Raw genomic sequence first — 12,550 nt, 5'->3', positions numbered from 1 at the left:
TTCTACACCTTGTATTGTTATCAGCTGAATATATTCATACTGTAAACCATACCTTTTATGTGTCCCTGCTAAGTGATACATCCTATGTTCCAATTTTGGTTTAACATGTGTTCCATACTCCTTGGCCCAGATTTAAGAGGGCCATCGCCTCCTTGTGCCAAATTAGCATTATTTTCTTTTACAGTAATGTGGCCGACGAGGCCAAAATCACTGCACTAGATTACCAAGTGGAGCAATGCATGCATTGTGGGGGGTGCTAAGGGGCGCAAGAAAAGTGGTGCTGCATTGGATGCAGTGCCACTTTTCTTAAATCATCCTGTTAGAAATTGGTTCTCCAGTTGGCAGAAATATACACCCTTGTCCAGGTAGGAACCTAAATCCTAGTCAGGGTAAGTCACAACACAATCCAAATTATCCTGTGCCCACCCTCTGGTAGCTTGGCACTGAGCAGTCATGCTTAACTTAGGAAGCAATGTATGACGTATTTGTGCAATAACATATACAGTAACACAGTGACAACACCACAAAAATAAACCACACAGGTTTAGAAAAATAGGGAATCGTTATCTGAAGAAAATACTGTTGAAATGATGAAAATCCAATGTAAACTAGCAAAGTTATGAATTTGTAAAGATTAAATCCCATTAACCCCTTCTGTGCCGCGGACGTAGTGGTTACGTCCTGCGGCACAGTGCTGCTGTGCCGAGGACGTAACCACTACGTCCTCGGCACACAGCCCAGAGGGAGCGCTCTCGCTCCCTCTGTGTGCTTCCCCCCACCCCCCAAAGTCAGGGATGGAAGGGGAAGCCCTTCCCCTTCCACCCCCGACCCCCCACCCCCCCTATAATGACGTCAGTGCGCGATCGCGCGCTGACTTCATTATGGGGTTCTCGCCGCACAGGAAGCCATTTGCTTCCTGTGCGGCGAGCTGAGAACAGGTGAGTTCCTCTTCCCGGTGGGTGGGGGGTTTGGTCTAAAGAGGCACCGGGGGAAAGGAAAGGCTTTTCCTTTCCCCCGGTGTCTCTTTGAGCATTCCTGCTGCCCGATCGCATTGCGATCGGGCAGCAGGAATGCCCACTAGACACCAGGGATTTCTTTTTTTTTGTTTACTTTCCTGTTTCTTGTTGGCGGGGAGCGGCCCCTTGGGCAAGGGTCGCTCCCCTTTGTGGGGCAATTAGTTACGGCCATTTCTGCCCCCCTTGGGGGCAGATTGGCTACTTTTTAGCCAGATCTGCCCCCAAGGGGGGCAGAAAACACTAGATCACCAGGGATTTATATTTTTATGTGCATTTATGTGTGGGGGGTGCCCCCTTGGGCAAGGGGCGCCACCCCCAAGGGGGCAGAGAACTGTTGGCCTTTTCTGCCCCCCTTGGGGGCAGATCGGCCTATTTTTTTTAGGTCCATCTGCCCCCAAGGGGGGCAGAAGCCACTTAGCCACCAGGGATTGTGTGTGTAGTGGATGGGGGGGGGCGCCCCGTTGGGCAAGGGTCGCTCCCCTTTGGGGGGCATGTCTTTTAGGGCCATTTCTGCCCCCCTTGAGGGCAGATTGGCTACTTTTTAGCCAGATCTGCCCCCAAGGGGGGCAGAAAACACTAGATCACCAGGGTTTTTTATTTTTATGTGTATTTATGTGGGGGGGTGCCCCCGTGGGCAAGGGGTGCCCCCCCCATGGGGACAGAGAACTGTTGGCCTTTTCTGCCCCCCTTGGGGGCAAATCGGCCTATTTTTTTTAGGTCCATCTGCCCCCAAGGCACCAGGGATAGTGTGTGTAGTGAATGGGGGGGCGCCCCCTTGGGCAAGGGTCGCTCCCCTTTGGGGGGCATGTCTTTTAGGGCCATTTCTGCCCCCCTTGAGGGCAGATCAGCCTATTATTTTTAGGCTGATCTGCCCCAAGGGGGGCAGAAACCACTAGAACGCCAGGGATTTTTTTTTATGTGTTTATTTTTGTGGGGGGGCGTCCCCTTTTGCACGGGGCGCCCCCCCAAGGGGGGCATTGACCTGTTGGCCATTTCTGTCCCCCTTGGGGGTAGATGGGCCTATTTTTGTAGGCCCACCTGCCCCCAAGGGGGGCAGAAGCCACTTAGACACCAGGGATAGTGTGTGTGTGTTAGTGGATGGGGGGGGGGCCTTGGGCAAGGGTCGCCCCCCACTTTGGGGGCACATGTACCCAGGCCATTTCTGCACCCCTTGGAGACAGATCAGCCTATTATTTTTTGGCTGGTCTGCCCCCAAGGTGGGCAGAAACCACTAGAAAGGCAGGTTTTTTTTTTAATTTGTTTTTTTTTGGGGGGGCGTCCCCTTGGTCACGGGGTGCCCCCCCAAGGGGGGCATTGACCTGTTGGCCATTTCTACACCCCCTGGGGGCAGATGGGCCTATTTTGTTAGGCCCACCTGCCCCCAAGGGGGGCAGAAGCCACTTAGACACCAGGGATAGTGTGTGTGTGTGTGTGTTAGTGGATGGGGGGGTGCCTTGGGCAAGGGTCGCCCCCCACTTTGGGGGCACATGTACCCAGGCCATTTCTGCACCCCTTGGAGACAGATCAGCCTATTATTTTTTGGCTGGTCTGCCCCCAAGGTGGGCAGAAACCACTAGAAAGCCAGGGTTTTTTTTTTTTTTTTTTTTTTTTTTGGGGGGGGCGTCCCCTTGGTCACGGGGCGCCCCCCCAAGGGGGGCATTGACCTGTTGGCCATTTCTACACCCCCTGGGGGCAGATGGGCCTATTTTGTTAGGCCCACCTGCCCCCAAGGGGGGCAGAAGCCACTTAGACACCAGGGATAGTGTGTGTGTGTTAGTGGATGGGGGAGGGGGCCTTGGGCAAGGGTCGCCCCCCACTTTGGGGGCACATGTACCCAGGCCATTTCTGCACCCCTTGGAGACAGATCAGCCTATTATTTTTTGGCTGGTCTGCCCCCAAGGGGGGCAGAAACCACTAGGACGCCAGGGATTTTTTTTATTTGTTTATTTTTGTGGGGGGGCATCCCCTTGGTCACGGGGCGCCCCCCCAAGGGAGGCATTGACCTGTTGGCCATTTCTACACCCCCTGGGGGCAGATGGGCCTATTTTGTTAAGCCCACCTGCCCCCAGGGGGGGCAGAAGCCACTTAGACACCAGGGATAGTGTGTGTGTGTTAGTATATGGGGGGGGGGCCTTGGGCAAGGGTCGCCCCCCACTTTGGGGGCACATGTACCCAGGCCATTTCTGCACCCCTTGGAGACAGATGAGCCTATTATTTTTAGGATGGTCTGCCCCCAAGGGGGGCAGAAACCACTAGAACGCCAGGGATTTTTTTTTATTTGTTTATTTTTGTGGGGGGGGCATCCCCTTGGTCACGGGGCGCCCTCCCAAGGGGGGCATTGACCTGTTGGCCATTTCTTCACCCCCTGGGGGCAGATGGGCCTATTTTGTTAGAGACCAGGGATAGTGTGTGTGTGTGTGTGTGTGTGTTAGTGGATGGGGGGGGCCGCGGGCAAGGGTCGCCCCCCACTTTGGGGGCACATGTACCCAGGCCATTTCTGCACCCCTTGGAGACAGATCAGCCTATTATTTTTAGGCTGGTCTGCCCCCAAGGGGGGCAGAAACCACTAGAACGCCAGGGATTTCTTTTTATTTGTTTATTTTTGTGGGGGGGCGTCCCCTTGGTCACGGGGCACCCCCCCCAAGGGGGGCATTGACCTGTTGGCCATTTCTACACCCCCCGGGGGCAGATGGGCCTATTTTCTTAGGCCCACCTGCCCCCAAGGGGGGCAGAAGCCACTTAGGCACCAGGGATAGTGTTGTGTGTGTTTTTTTGTTTTTTTGTTTGTTTGAGGGCTGTCCCCTTTGGCAAGGGTCGCTCTCCATGGGGACACACTACTAAAGGTATTTTCTGGCTTCCTTGGGGCAGACAGGCCTATTTTTTTATTAGGCCCATCTGCCCCTATGGCAGAATCCACTTAGGCACCAATTTCTAAATGTTTGATTGGGGGGTGTTTGTCAACTGAAGAAGTCTTTGCATTTGTGAAAAAAAATGTTTTCCTCCTTTTTGTTCTAGTTCAAAGCTTTTGCTTTATTTGCTGTGGCTCCTTGCGGTTTTGGCGGTGGTTGACCTGCAGTTTGCACAGTTGCATGTTTTAGGTAAGTAAAAACAATTTACTCCAAAGGAGAATTGTTGCCATGCATGAATGACATGTTTGTAGGTGGTGTACTAAATGCAGGATTGTGTGTGAAATTGTCCTTAGGTTTGTGCACAATGATATTTGTTTTGTCTTATTTCTAATTTGCCTTTCTTTATTTATTTTCAGTGGGATATCATTGGTGATTGCTGTGTAGTTGCTGGTGAATCAAGCTTTTTCAGGCAAGTGAGCGGTATAGTTTTTGAGTTTATAACTCTTACTAACAAAGCTAAACTTTGTTACTTGTCTTACACAGTGCTGGTTGTTGGTGGTGAATTTGTCCAGTTAATTTTAGCAGGAGAGATCATGGCTAGCCGCAGGATGACCGCTCAGCAGGTGGTTGGTATGCCTCTTGAGTCACAGTCTGATCATGATTATGAGACGGACTCTGCATCTGAGGCAGAGGAGGAAGTCAGAGATTCTGGCAGTGATGTTTCTGTTGGAGGGGAATCTTCTGATGATGAAGCCACACTCAGTGCAGATGAAGGGCCTGTTTTAGAGGAGGACATTGATGTGCCAATAGTGCAGCAACCTGGGGCTGAAAGGTTTCCCGTTATAAGACCTGATGTCTGGGTTGCCCCAAACATGGAGCAGCCAGAGTTGCCTGCCTTTACTGGTCTCCCGGGGTGTAACGCCAATACAGAGAACTTTATGCCTATCAATTTCTTTGAGTTATTCATAGATGATATGTTTTTGGAAGAGATTGTTGAGCTGACTAATTTGTATGCGGAGCAGCATTTGAGGGACAACGCTGCTAGACTTAGGCCACACTCTAGAGCTGCCCAGTGGATTCCCACAAATTTGGAGGAGTTAAAAAAGATTTTGGGTTTGACTTTTTTGATGGGGTTGATAAGGAAGCCGTCACTGGCTTCTTATTGGTCTACTAGTCCCTTGATGGCAACAGCTATATTTCCAGCGACCATGAGTCGTAATCGGTATTTGCTTCTTCTTAGGATGCTGCATTTTGTTGACAATGCATTAGCCTTGAAACGAGATCACCCAGATTCTGACCGTCTTTTTAAGATTAGGCCTGTCCTTGATCATTTTGTAGATCGGTTTTCGGAGGTCTATGTTCCAGGCAAAGAGTTAAGTGTGGACGAGTCTTTGGTCCTCTTCAAGGGTCGTTTGGTTTTTAGGCAGTACATTCCTAGCAAAAGGGCACGATATGGAATTAAATTGTATATGCTGTCTGAAAGTAGGACAGGATATGTGTATAGTTTCCGTGTGTACACTGGTAGGGATTCCAATATTGACCCCCCTGGTTGTCCTCCCACTTTTGGAGTTACTGAGAAAATTGTGTGGGATCTTGGTAGACGACTGTTCAATAAAGGTCACCATTTGTATGTAGATAACTTCTACACTGGTGTGCAATTGTTCAAGGAATTGTTTAGAGTGGACACAGTTGCTTGTGGCACAATCCGTTCTAACCGGAAAGGCTATCCAAGGGAGCTTGTCTGTAAAAAACTTGAGAGAGGACAGTGCTGTGCCTTGCGGAACGAGGAGCTGCTAGCTTTGACATTTTCAGACAAGAGGGATGTCTACATGCTAAGTACCATCCATGATGAGAGTACTTCCCCTGTGACTGTTTGGGGCCAGGTTGCTGAAGTGCGCAAACCTGTGTGCATTTTAGATTATAATAAGCACATGGGAGGTGTAGATAGAGTTGACCAGAGGTTGGAACCTTATACTGCTATTCGTAAGTCTTACGTTTGGTATAAGAAGTTAGCACTTCACCTCTTCCACTTAGCAACCTTCAATGCTTTTATTGTGTTTAGGGATAGGTCTCCAGAGTCAAAGATGACATTTGTGAAATTTCGGGAGTCAGTGATACAGAGCCTTATTGTGGTGGAACAGGCCAGAGTTCCTGGAGAAGCAGCGGTGGAGTATGTGGCTAGATTGAAAGATCGCCACTTTGCTGAGCACATTCCTCCCACACCCAAAAAAGACTTTCCAGCTAAGAAATGTAGAGTGTGTTTTCGAAGAGGTATCCGGAGGGAGACTCGAATGTACTGCCCAGATTGTCCTTCAAAGCCTGGGCTGTGTGTCGGTGCTTGTTTTAAGAATTACCACACCCAGAAAAATTTCTGGGAAAAACCATGAGTGTAAACTCATGTCTGTTTTGTATTTTCATGTGTTTAGTTTCATGGTTAGCATTTCTGTCATGTTCTTAGTTAGAGCTTTTGTGTTTGTAGTTTTGTAATTCTTTCTACTTAGTTAGGGGTTCCTTTGTTAAAAAAAAAAAAAAAAAATGATGCCATTGTGTGTGGAGTGGGGCTTGGCTGAGAGTGTACATATTGACTTGCTGTTGGCTACTGCAACACACTGCCAGCCAAACACCAGTCCACACACTCCCATCAGCTGGTGTGATTGTTGTATCAGGTATGTGGGCGTATGTAAGTGATGGGCCCTTGAGTGGCACTGTCTGTCGATGTGATTGTTGTAATGTGCTGGGCCCGTGGCTGGCGGTGTGAATGGCCTTGTGTGTGTCATGTATGAAAGTTGTGTGAATGGACTGTAAAGCGGTTGGTGCCTTGTCGCGGCTTTACAGCTCACGAGCTGTGAGTCATTGGTTCAGTTTTTTGCCTTTCAGTTACTAACAGTGCATTTCATTTTTGTGAAAGCTCTTGTTAGTAAAATTTGATCCACTGAACCATAACTCACCCTCGTGCCAAATCAAACCAGTATGTGTGGTAAAAATGACAAAACCTGCTCCGCTGTAATCAGGCGTCGCAGCACACCTGTGACACGCTAGGTGCCTCAGGTGGGACCCCGATGATGAAGCATGCCACCAACTTGGTTGGTGGCTGAGGGGTCTTTTTCACTTAACCTAAGTGTGTTTCTTTTCAAAATGTTAGTGTTTAGCACATCACGGACGTATGTGGGCACATCAAAACGATATATTACAAAACTACCTGTGTTTGGGGGGGAGAGGGCACCTATGTTTTTGGTCCTGTGTGCGGCCTTCATCTAGGGAAACCTACCAAACCCAGACATTTTTTAAAACTAGACACCCCAAGGAGTCCAGGGAGGTGTGGCTTGCGTGGATCCCCCAAAATTTTCTTACCCAGACTCCTCTGTAAACCTCAAAATGTGCTTAAAAAAGCATATTTTCCTTACTTTTCATCGTAGGATCGCCACTCCAGCACAAAATTCCTTCTCCTCAGTGTTCTCCTCAGTCTCCCAAGTAAAATGACACCTCACTTATGTGGGTCCCCAAAGCAGAGTCAGTCTAAAGATGTATAAAAGAATATGTCCTTATAAACTTGCTGTGCTATCCCCTCTATCTCTACAAGTTTAGGGCCTTATTCTGTTGCAGGCACCTGGCCCACCCACACAAGTGAGGTATCATTTTTATTGGGAGACTTGGGGGAACGCTGGGTGGAAGGAAATTTGTGGCTCCACTCAGATTCCAGAACTTTCTGTCACCGAAATGGGTGGAAAATGTGTTTTTTTAGACAGAATTTGAGGTTTGCAAAGGATTCTGGGTAACAGAACCTGGTCAGAGCCCCGCAAGTCACCCCAGCTTGGATTCCCCTAGGTCTCTAGTTTTAAAAATTGCACAGGTTTGGTAGGTTTCCCTAGGTGCCGGCTGAGCTAGAGGCCAAAATCTACAGGTAGGCACTGTTTTCAATGAAAAAATGTGATGTGTCCACGTTGCGTTTTGGGGTGTCTCCTGTCGCGGGCACTAGGCCTACCCACACAAGTGAGGTATCATTTTTATCGGGAGACGTGGAGGAACGCTGGGTGGAAGAAAATTTGTGGCTCCACTCAGATTCCAGAACTTTCTGTCACCGAAATGTGTGGAAAATGTATTTTTTTAGACAGAATTTGAGGTTTGCAAAGGATTCTGGGTAACAGAACCTGGTCCGAGCCACACAAGTCACCCCATCCTGGATTCCCCTAGGTCTCTAGTTTTCAGAAATGCACAGGTTTGGTAGGTTTCCCTATGTGGCGGCTGAGCTACCAGCCAAAATCTACAGGTAGGCACTTTGCAAAAAACACCTCTGTTTTCCTTCACAAATTTAGATGTGTCCACGTTGCGCTTTGGGGCGTTTCCTGTCGCGGGCGCTAGGCCTACCCACACAAGTGAGGTATCATTTTTATCGGGAGACGTGGGGGAATGCTGGGTGGAAGAAAATTTGTGGCTCCTCTCAGATTCCAGAACTTTCTGCCACAGAAATGTGAGGAACATGTGTTTTTTTAGCCAAATTTTGAGGTTTGCAATGGATTCTGGGTAACAGAACCTGGTCCGAGCCACACAAGTCACCCCATCTTGGATTCCCCTAGGTCTCTAGTTTTCAGAAATACACAGGTTTGGTAGGTTTCCCTAGGTGGCGCTGAGCTACAAGCCAAAATCTACAGGTAGGCACTTTGCAAAAAACACCTCTGTTTTCCTTCACAAATTTGGCTGAGTCCATGTTGCGCTTCGGGGCGTTTCCTGTCGCGGGCGCTAGGCCTACCCACACAAGTGAGGTATCATTTTTATCGGGAGACGTGGGGGAACGCTGGGTGGAAGGAAATTCGTGGCTCCTCTCAGATTCCAGAACTTTCTGCCACAGAAATGTGAGGAACATGTGTTTTTTTAACCAAATTTTGAGATTTGCAAAGGATTCTGGGTAACAGAACCTGGTCCCAGCCACACAAGTCACCCCATCTTGGATTCCCCTAGGTCTCTAGTTTTCAGAAATGCACACGTTTGGTATGTTTCCCTTGGTGGCGGCTGGGCTACAAGCCAAAATCTACAGGTAGGCACTTTGCAAAAAACACCTCTGTTTTCCTTCACAAATTTGGATGTGTCCACGTTGCGCTTTGGGGCGTTTCCTGTCGCGGGCGCTAGGCCTACCCACACAAGTGAGGTATCATTTTTATCGGGAGACATGGGGGAACGCTGGGTGGAAGGAAATTTGTGGCTCCTCCCAGATTCCAGAACTTTCTGCCACAGAAATGTTAGGAACATGTGTTTTTTTAGCCAAATTTTGAGGTTTGCAAAGGATTCTGGGTAACAGAACCTGGTCCGAGCCACACAGGTCACCCCATCTTGGATTCCCCTAGGTCTCTAGTTTTCACAAATGCACAGGTTTGGTAGGTTTCCCTAGGTGGCGGCTGAGCTACCAGCCCAAATCTACAGGTAGGCATTTTGCAAAAAACACCTCTGTTTTCCTTCACAAATTTGGATGTGTCCACGTTGCGCTTTGGGGTGTTTCCTGTCGCGGGCGCTAGGCCTACCCACACAAGTGAGGTATCATTTTTATCGGGAGACGTGGGGGAACGCTGGGTGGAAGAAAATTTGTGGCTCCTCTCAGATTCCAGAACTTTCTGCCACAGAAATGTGAGGAACATGTGTTTTTTTAGCCAAATTTTGAGGTTTGCAATGGATTCTGGGTAACAGAACCTGGTCCGAGCCACACAAGTCACCCCCTCTTGGATTCCCCTAGGTCTCCAGTTTTCAGAAATACACAGGTTTGGTAGGTTTCCCTAGGTGGCGCTGAGCTACAAGCCAAAATCTACAGGTAGGCACTTTGCAAAAAACACCTCTGTTTTCCTTCACAAATTTGGCTGTGTCCACGTTGCGCTTCGGGGCGTTTCCTGTCGCGGGCGATAGGCCTACCCACACAAGTGAGGTATCATTTTTATCGGGAGACGTGGAGGAACGCTGGGTGGAAGGAAATTCGTGGCTCCGCTCAGATTCCAGAACTTTCTGCCACAGAAATGTGAGGAACATGTGTTTTTTTAACCAAATTTTGAGATTTGCAAAGGATTCTGAGTAACAGAACCTGGTCCCAGCCACACAAGTCACCCCATCTTGGATTCCCCTAGGTCTCTAGTTTTCAGAAATGCACACGTTTGGTACGTTTCCCTAGGTGGCGGCTGGGCTACAAGCCAAAATCTACAGGTAGGCACTTTGCAAAAAACACCTCTGTTTTCCTTCACAAATTTGGATGTGTCCACATTGCGCTTTGGGGCGTTTCCTGTCGCGGGCGCTAGGCCTACCCACACAAGTGAGGTATCATTTTTATAGGGAGACGTGAGGGAACGCTGGGTGGAAGGAAATTCGTGGCTCCTCTCAGATTCCAGAACTTTCTGCCACAGAAATGTGAGGAACATGTGTTTTTTTAGCCAAATTTTGAGTTTTGCAAAGGATTCTGGGTAACAGAACCTGGTCCCAGCCACACAAGTCACCCCATCTTGGATTCCCCTAGGTCTCTGGTTTTCAGAAATGCACAGGTTTGGTAGGTTTCCCTAGGTGGCGGCTGAGCTACCAGCCCAAATCTACAGGTAGGCACTTTGCAAAAAACACCTCTGTTTTCCTTCACAAATTTGGATGTGTCCACGTTGCGCTTTGGGGTGTTTCCTGTCACGGGCGCTAGGCCTACCCACACAAGTGAGGTATCATTTTTATCGGGAGACATGGGGGAACGCTGGGTGGAAGGAAATTTGTGGCTCCTCTCAGATTCCAGAACTTTCTGCCACAGAAATGTTAGGAACATGTGTTTTTTTAGCCATATTTTGAGGTTTGCAAAGGATTCTGGGTAACAGAACCTGGTCCGAGCCACACAAGTCACCACATCTTGGATTCCCCAAGGTCTCTAGTTTTCAGAAATGCACAGGTTTGGTAGGTTTCCCTAGGTGGCGGCTGAGCTACAAGCCAAAATCTACAGGTAGGCACTTTGCAAAAAACACCTCTGTTTTCCTTCACAAATTTGGCTGTGTCTACGTTGCGCTTTGGGGCGTTTCCTGTCGCGGGCGCTAGGCTTACCCACACAAGTGAGGTATAATTTTTATCGGGAGACGTGGGGGAACGCTGGGTGGAAGGAAATTCGTGGCTCCTCTCAGAATCCAGAACTTTCTGCCACAGAAATTTGAGGAACATGTGTTTTTTTAGCCAAATTTTGAGTTTTGCAAAGGATTCTGGGTAACAGAACCTGGTCCGAGCCACACAAGTCACCCCATCTTGGATTCCCCTAGGTCTCTAGTTTTCAGAAATGCACAGGTTTGGTAGGTTTCCCTAGGTGGCGGCTGAGCTACAAGCCAAAATCTACAGGTAGGCACTTTGCAAAAAACACCCCTGTTTACCTTCACAAATTTGGATGTGTCCACGTTGCGCTTTGGGGCGTTTCCTGTCGCGGGCGCTAGGCCTACCCACACAAGTGAGGTATCATTTTTATCGGGAGACCTGGGGGAACGCTGGGTGGAAGGAAATTCGTGGCTCCTCTCAGATTCCAGAACTTTCTGCCACAGAAATGTGAGGAACATGTGTTTTTTTAGCCAAATTTTGAGTTTTGCAAAGGATTCTGGGTAACAGAACCTGGTCCGAGCCACACAAGTCACCCCATCTTGGATTCCCCTAGGTCTCTAGTTTTCAGAAATGCACAGGTTTGGTAGGTTTCCCTAGGTGGCGGCTGAGCTACAAGCCAAAATCTACAGGTAGGCACTTTGCAAAAAACACCCCTGTTTACCTTCACAAATTTGGATGTGTCCACGTTGCGCTTTGGGGCGTTTCCTGTCGCGGGCGCTAGGCCTACCCACACAAGTGAGGTATCATTTTTATCGGGAGACCTGGGGGAACGCTGGGTGGAAGGAAATTCCTGGCTCCTCTCAGATTCCAGAACTTTCTGCCACAGAAATTTGAGGAACATGTGTTTTTTTAGCCAAGTTTTGAGTTTTGCAAATGATTCTGGGTAACAGAACCTGGTCCCAGCCACACAAGTCACCCCATCTTGGATTCCCCTAGGTCTCTAGTTTTCAGAAATGCACAGGTTTTGGTAGGTTTCCCTAGGTGGCGGCTGAGCTACAATCCAAAATCTACAGGTAGGCACTTTGCAAAAAACACCTCTGTTTTCCTTCACAAATATGGATGTGTCCACGTTGCGCTTTGGGGCGTTTCCTGTCGCGGGCGCTAGGCCTACCCACACAAGTGAGGTATCATTTTTATCGGGAGACGTGGGGGAACGCTGGGTGGAAGGAAATTTGTGGCTCCTCTCAGATCCCAGAACTTTCTGCCACAGAAATGTGAGGAACATGTGTTTTTTTAGCCAAATTTTGAGGTTTGCAAACGATTCTGGGTAACAGAACCTGGTCCGAGCCACACAAGTCACCCCATCTTGGATCCCCGTAGGTCTCTAGTTTTCAGAAATGCACAGGTTTGGTAGGTTTCCCTAGGTGGCGGCTGAGCTACAGGCCAAAATCTACAGGTAGGCACTTTGCAAAAAACACCTCTGTTTTCCTTCACAAATTTGGCGGTGTCCACGTTGCGCTTTGGGGCGTTTCCTGTCGCGGGCGCTAGGCCTACCCACGCAAGTGAGGTATCATTTTTATCGGGAGACGTTGGGGAACGCTGGGTGGAAGGAAATTTGTGGCTCCTCTCAGATTCCAGAACCCACCGCCACAGAATTGTGAG

This window comes from Pleurodeles waltl, chromosome 1_2 (genome assembly GCF_031143425.1).
Source record: "Pleurodeles waltl isolate 20211129_DDA chromosome 1_2, aPleWal1.hap1.20221129, whole genome shotgun sequence".
Taxonomy (NCBI): Eukaryota; Metazoa; Chordata; class Amphibia; order Caudata; family Salamandridae; genus Pleurodeles; species Pleurodeles waltl.
The sequence above is the reverse complement of the archived record's forward strand: the minus strand, read 5'-3'. Positions refer to the sequence as shown.